This window comes from Prosopis cineraria, unplaced genomic scaffold (genome assembly GCF_029017545.1).
Source record: "Prosopis cineraria cultivar Desert tree isolate PC_DT_omini unplaced genomic scaffold, ASM2901754v1 PC5, whole genome shotgun sequence".
NCBI lineage: Eukaryota > Viridiplantae > Streptophyta > Magnoliopsida > Fabales > Fabaceae > Prosopis > Prosopis cineraria.
Genome location: NW_026555336.1, coordinates 21,615,184 through 21,622,937, shown reverse-complemented (window position 1 = coordinate 21,622,937; position 7,754 = coordinate 21,615,184). Strand labels below are relative to the sequence as shown.

General features: G+C 36.5%; 1 non-coding gene across 1 annotated transcript; it reads left to right on the top strand.

The window, feature by feature from the left end:
* Positions 1–7,324: 7,324 nt before the first annotated feature.
* On the top strand, positions 7,325–7,431 carry LOC129312263 (small nucleolar RNA R71). The gene has a single exon (XR_008593508.1). It is a non-coding gene; the product is annotated as a small nucleolar RNA R71 (small nucleolar RNA).
* The last annotated feature ends 323 nt before the right edge of the window (positions 7,432–7,754 follow it).

Below are 7,754 nucleotides of genomic sequence, written 5' to 3'. Positions count from 1 at the left end.
ATTCATAATTAGAAGGGAGAATTATTAAATTAATCAAGTTTCAGGCTGCACAAATTATATAAAAATTTTCACACAAAGGCAAACCAAAAACTAGGACAAACTTAAGACACTTAAGAAAGTGTTGACTTTTTTTTATTTAATTACTCCACAACTAAAATGAATTTTAAAAATATAATTTCACCATTCATCAACTGGACATAAATGCACTTTGTCAATTTTCTTGTACATTTTCTCAAAAGTTCATTTTTGGACCAAAATGCCCCTAGTGCACTGATCTTAGAAACTTAGGCAAAGTTCCAAATCTAATGCAATGTGTGCACTTGAAGGTGATAAATCATTAATAAAATGGTCCTAATTGACACATAAAAGTGGTAACAAATGTGTTCTATCAATTCCCCCCACACTTAGCTTTTGCACTCCGGCAAAATCAAGTGAAAAAGGTTCCAAAAGAAACTATAAGACAAAGAAATAAAGAAAAACATTGTTTCAAGTCACTAAAATACTAGCTCATGAACTTCTACAAATTATCAATCAATGTGGCAATAATTACGAAAGAATTATGCACATCCAAACAAACCCTTACCAAGAATCAAGTCAAAGAGTAAGCCTCTCTAGGTTAAGTGTTTGCTCTCATCACTCAAAGTGTATAAGGTATTAAATTTCACTCAAAATTTCTTAGGATAAACCCTATTATGAATTTGTAACCCTTCTACATCTCCATCACTAAATAACACTTGCAATCAAGAATCAAATGGACTTATTAGGTTGTGATATAGGTATGAAAGGATGTCTAAGAAATGCATGTATATAAAAAAAAATAGGTTAGCATCAAAATAATGCTAAATCAAGATATATCCCCTTAATATGCAAAGCATAACCTAACTCAATGAGTGAACACCTTAACACAATGAGGATGGAAAGAAATGATAAGAAATAATAAAACAACTGGAATGGATGAGCTAGGCAACTTTTTATTTTTATTTTTATTTTTTTTCTTTCTTTTCTTTTTTTTTTCTTTTTTTTTTCTTTTTCTAGCAACTTTATTTCTTTCTTTTTGACTAATTTTTTTTTCAAATCTATCTTTGTTGTTTTTTTTTTGTTGCCCCTAACTCTTTGAAAACAATGGAAGTAATGGATAGAGAAATGATAATAGGCATCCACTCATTTGATCTAGGACATGCAATGAATATTAAAAAGACATATAAAGTGTAACATGCATTCCTTGGGAAAAATAGGGTGAATATTTTTTTTTTTAAGAATCAAACCAAAGGCTCAAAGTGGCTAACAAAGGATAATAATAATAATAGGTTGGCTATTTGGCTCTTGGCTATTTTATGAATGCCATCTCTCATCTCCTATCAAACAAGTGCAAGATATTTGGTCTTAATTAAGAAGTGAAAAAATTCTAGCGGGTAACATCACTAGGGAATTAATCACACATGAGTGTTTAGCCTCTTCATGAATGGGTAATATGCCACTCTAATCCATTAATTCAAGGTAAAAGAATGTTCATTTCACACCTATTCAATCCTAAAATTACCACATTCAAGAATCAAAATATCCATTCAAGAGCTAGGTAATTAAGTAACCTCAAACAAAACAAAAACAAAGAATAAACATTTTTTTTTTAATTTTTTTTTTTCACAAACCAAACAACAAACAAAACACAACAAAACAAAAAAAAAGTTTATTTTCTCTCCCCACACTTAAATCATGCATTGTCCTCAATGTATGTATAGACTAGTGATAAAATAAGGTGAGATCAAATGAATACATAACAAAAGTGTGGTGCAGATATTTTTTTTTTTTCAAACTAAACACAAAACAAAGAAGTCAAATAAAGCAAATAAACTCTAATTTTCCTACTAGGTTCATCTCCCCCACACTTGAACTATACCTATCATTAAATATATCAATTAAAGGAAGGTAAAAGCTCAAGGTTAGAGAGATACAACCTTATCATGGTGGTTCAAAAACATGTTGAGAGAAGTCCTCCTCCTTTTGAAGTGATTTGGCATCTTTGTAGAGCTTGCATAGGTGACCATTGATTTGCATAGTGGAACCCGTGGCTTTATTCAAGAGTTGCAAAACCCCATAGGGAAACACCTTGTCACTAAATATGGTCCCTCCCACTTAGACTTCAACTTGGCATGCTTATGAATAAACCTTGTTTGGAACAGAGGACTTGATCTCCTTTGGAACTTTTTCCTCAAGATTAGCTTGTCATGAAGGATCCTTGTTTTCTCCTTATAGATTCTAGAAGACTCATAGGCATCCAACCTAAGCTCCTCAAGTTCTTGCATTTGAAGAAATCTCTCCTTAGCCGAAAGATGGAAATCCAAGTTTAGTTTCTTGATGGCCCAATAGGCCCTATGCTCTATCTCCACAGGGAGGTGGCAAGCCTTTCCATACACCAATCGAAAAGGAGACATGCCAATGGGAGTCTTATAAGCGGTCCGATAAGCCCACAAAGCATCCTCCAAGTGTAAAGACCAATCCTTCCTATTTGTGTTCACCACCTTGGTTAGGATTTTCTTGACTTCTCTATTTGATACTTCGGCTTGGCCATTAGTTTGGGGATGATATGGTGTAGAGATTTTGTGATGCACTCCATATTTAGCCAAGAGAGCCTTCATCATCTTATTGCAAAAGTGGGATCCTTGGTCACTTACCAAGGCCTTAGGAACTCCATACTACAAAAAATATTAGATTTGAGAAACTTCAAAACAATCTTAGCATCACAAGTTCTAGTAGGAATGGCTTCAATCCACTTTGAAACATAATCAACACCAAGTAATATGTACTCAAAACTAAAGGATGGTGGAAAGGGACCCATGAAGTCAATGCCCCAAACATCAAAAATCTCACAAAATAAAATGGGTTGTTGAGGCATTTCATGTCTCTTACCCCAACTACTAACCTTTTGACATTTCAAGCATGCTTTACAAAATTCATAGAGTCTTTAAACAAGCTAGGCCAATACAATCCACAATCTAAAACCTTCCTAGCTGTCTTATTTGAGCTAAAATGACCACCACATGCATGAGAGTGACAAAATTCAAGAACAGAAGGCACATCAACATCATCAACACACCTCCTAATCACTTTATCACTACAAATCTTCCACATCAAAGGTGGTTCCCAAATGTAAAATCTAGACTCTCTTTTAATTTTTCAATGGCAAAACGTGAAGCACAAGGAGGCAAGACTCTACACTCAATATAGTTAGCAAAAGAGGCATACCATGGAGGCTTAGATGAAATGGCACACAATGCCTCATCAGGAAATGAATCACAAGGAATAGTAGGGTTAGAGTTTACCATAGTAGCTTTTAAATGAGGTAGTCTAGACAAATGATCCGCTACTTGATTGGTAGAACCACTCCTATCCCTTATCTCCACATCAAATTCTTGCATTAAGATCACCCATCGAATCAAGCGAGGCTTAGAATCTGTCTTCTTAAACAAGTACCTCACAGCAGCATGGTCAGTGTACACAACAACTTTAGAGTTAAGAAGATATGATCTAAACTTATCAAGTGCAAAAACAATAGCAAACAACTCTTTCTCAGTTGTGGTGTAATTAACCTGAGCTGAATCTAGGGTCCTAGATGCATAAGCAATCACATATGATAACTTGCCCTCTCTTTGACCAAGCATAGCTCCCACAGCAAAATTAGAAGCATCACATGACAACTCAAAAGGCAAAGACCAATTTGGGGCTTTAAGAATGGGAGGGGAAATGAGCATGCTTTTCAAAGTGTCAAAACTCCTTTTGCAAGCATTATCAAAAACAAAATCAACATCTTTTTGTAAGAGTTTAGACATAGCAAAGCAATTTCACTAAACCCCTTATAAATCTCCTATAAAAGCTTGCATGTCCCAAAAATGATCTCAAATCTTTCAAACAAACAGGATATGGCAAAGAAGCAATCACATCTACTTTGGCCTTATCCACCTCTATGCCATTGGAAGAAATCAAATGGCCTAAAACAATTCCTTTATCTACCATGAAATGGCATTTTTCAAAGTTAAGCACAAGCTTCTTTTCAATGCACCTACCAAGCACTTTATCTAAAGAATGCAAGCATGAATCAAAGGACTCACCATACACAGTAAAATCATCCATAAAGACTTCCATGCAATGTTCAATAAAATCACAAAATATGGACATCATGCATCTTTGAAAAGTACCAGGTGCATTGCAAAGACCAAAAGGCATCCTCCTATAGGCAAATGTACCAAAGGGGCATGTAAAGGTAGTCTTATCTTGGTCACTAGGAGCTATAGGAATCTGAAAATACCCACTAAACCCATCTAGGAAGCAATAATGGGACTTGGAAGCCAATCTCTCAAGCATTTGATCAATAAAAGGCAAAGGAAAATGGTCCTTCCTAGTCACATTATTGAGCTTCCTATAGTCTATGCACACTCTCCAAGCATTTTGAACTCTAGTTGGAACAAGCTCTCCTTTCTCATTTTTTACCACAGTAATCCCCCCTTTCTTAGGTACAACTTGGGTTGGAGACACCCACTCACTGTCAGCTATAGGATAGATGATCCCAGCACTAAGTAGCTTAACAACCTCTTTCTTTACCACATCTAAAATCAATGGGTTAAGTCTCCTTTGTGGTTGCCTAATGGGCTTAGCATTGTCCTCAAGAAAAATTTTATGTGTGCACACAATAGGGTCAATACCAGGAATGTCAGCCAAAGTCCAACCAATAGCATGTATGTTCTTTCTCAACACATCAAGTAATGCATTTTCTTCCTCAAGAGATAAAGAGTTAGAAATTATTACCGGAAGCTTCTCATTCTCAATGAGATATGCATACTTGAGATTGGATGGTAAAGGCTTCAACTCCAAGGTAGGTGGCTCTACACAAGAGGGAATGAGCTTCTTCAAGTCTAATTTGGTGGAATATTCCATGGTACTATCTTGTCTTTTAGGCTTGTCACTTGTTTTTGATTTCTCCTCTTCTTTCTTTACAGCCTCCCCCTTTTCTTGCAACTTGTCCTCAAGTGCTTGGACTTGAGCCACGGCCTCGACATGTGAAAGTGTAGAATTTTCCTCCAATAGCTTGGGAATCCTAAGAACATCAAGCTCGAGTGGAGAAAAACTCATAGATTCGGCCTTAATGGCTTTAGTACCTACAACACAAGAAGATATACCCTTCTCAAGCATTTCAAGATCAAGCATAGGAGATATTTTAAACAAATCATGAGAAGAAGTAGTTGCATCATTCAAGCATGCATCAATCTCTAAACAAATAGGACAACTACATCCATCAATACATGTAGTAGTAACAAGAGACAAATCATCATCAACATGTGAGAAAGAATCAAGCATGTGAGACTCACAAGCATCATGAAGCAATAACTCAATGGAACTTACACCTAACAAAGAATAATCCTCAAAAGGATGTTTCATTGCTTCATATATATTAAAAATAACATGATCCTCTCCACATTTCAAAATCAAACTACCTTTTTCCATGTCAATCAATGTACGGGCAGTCCTCATAAATGGCCTTCCTAAAATCAAAATATCATCCCCACTCCCTTCTTTTGACATATCAAGCACATAGAAATCCACAGGAAATAATAGACCTTTAACACAAACCAACAAGTCTTCTACTACTCCATGTGGTCTTCTAACACTTCTATCCGCTAATTGGCATATCATAGGTGTCTTATGCATGCAATCAAGACTCAAGGCATGATAAATTGAAAGAGGCATAACATTAATGGCTGCACCTAAGTCTATCAATGCATGAGAAAAATGTGTGTTGCCAATCTTGCATGGAATTGTGAAGGAACCGGGGTCCTCACATTTTATAGGGAGTTGAGGCTTCATGATAGCACTCACAGATGAGGGTAATTGTACCCTTGCATTAGGCCTAAATTTTCTTTTATTTGTACAACAATCTTTCAAAAATTTGGCATACTTAGGAAAGTTCTTAACTACATCCATCAAGGGTACATTAACATGAATCTTGTGGAAGAAATCATATACCTCTTGATCAAATTGTCCCTTTACTTGCTTAGGGACCACTTGTGCTTGTGGAAAAGGAAGCTTCTTCATAATCTCTTGACTTTGCTTTCCTTCTTCCTTCCTTGAACTCTCCTTTCTTGTTTCACTTTGCTCGGCCTCTCCCTCTTTTTCCTTACTAAACAACTCGGCCATAGTCCCCTTTTCCACCTTAGATGGTGGTTGCTCACATATGATCTCCTCAATGTTTTCATCCTCATCATCTCTACAAAAAGATGCATCATTAGGAGCAAAAGAAGAACTAGAAACATTAACATCAATTGAAGAATTTAAAGAGGGCTTCTCGGCCTTCCCTTGTCTTTTGTCTTCTTGTACTCTTTCTCCCAACTCCTTGCCACTCCTCAATGTGATAGCATTAAGATTAGCTTTAGGATTAGCAACGGTGTTGGATGGTAATGTAGAGGCTTGAGCATTGGCTGCACTTAATTGGTTAGCAAGCATATTCATTTGAGAAGTAAGGGCATCAATTTTAGAGTTCATGTTCTCACACTTGTTACCCATACTCTCTACCTTGTTCCCTAAGCCATCATACATGTTTTTATACAAAGAGTTCATTTCAATCAACTGCTTACGTAACACATTCACATCATTAGAAGAGTTCGAATTAGAAGAACTCTCAATTGGAACAAGCCTCCTATCACTATAAGAATTAGAAGAAGGTGTAAGAGAATTACCACTTGGATTGTAGCTTTGAGAAGAGCTACCTTGAGACAAATGAGGTGGAGGGTCACGGCCAAAGGTGTTTTGATAGGATCCTCTTTGTTGATTGTCTTGTAAAGCCACATTTGGATTTGAATAGGAGAAATTAGGATGGTCTCTCCATGAAGGGTTGTAAGTATTAGAATAAGCTCCTTGCCCTTGCCTCCCACCATAGGATTGTTTTCCATTGTAGATAGCATTTACTTGTTCAAACTTAATAGGACAATTGCTTTCTACATGCATAGGTGAGTCACAAAAAGTACAAGAATAAGGGACAAGTGCTTGAGAAGTACTTACATTGCTCACTTGAGATATTTGTGGAGCCAACATTCTCCCAATCTTGGCAGCTAGCAAGTCCACATATGAATCATTAAGAACTGAGGAACCTACCATATTCACATTTCTCTTTTCCCTTGTAGAGTATTGAGCACCACTTGAAGCCATCTTGTCAATTAGTTCCCAAGCCTTTAAGGAAGTGAGGTCAATCAAGCATCCACCACTAGCGGCATCAATGTTAACTTTGTCTCTTGGAATCAAGCCCTCATAGAAATATTGGACTAAATTCTCACTAGAAATTTGATGGTGTGGGCATTTAGCCAAAAGGCCTTGGAATCTAGTCCAATACTCATAGAGACTCTCATCCTCTCCTTGTTGGACCCCATAGATTTGCTTTCTCAAATTGGTGACCTTGGAATTTGGAAAGAATTTATCTAAGAAGAGTCTTCTTAGCTCAGCCCATGTGCTCACTTTCACATAAGAAGGGTAGTTGAAATACCATTCCTTTGCTAAACCTTCAAGAGAAAATACAAAAGCCTTAGCTTGAACATCATCAACATTTACATGCATAGGCTTCATAGTATCACAAACCAATAGGAAAGTATGCAAAAACCTATGACAATCCTCTCCTGGTAACCCATGAAATTTAGGCAATGCATTAATCAAGGAGGATTTAATTTCAAATTGAACATTAGTAGGAGGAACATATAAGCCATAAGGATTATCAT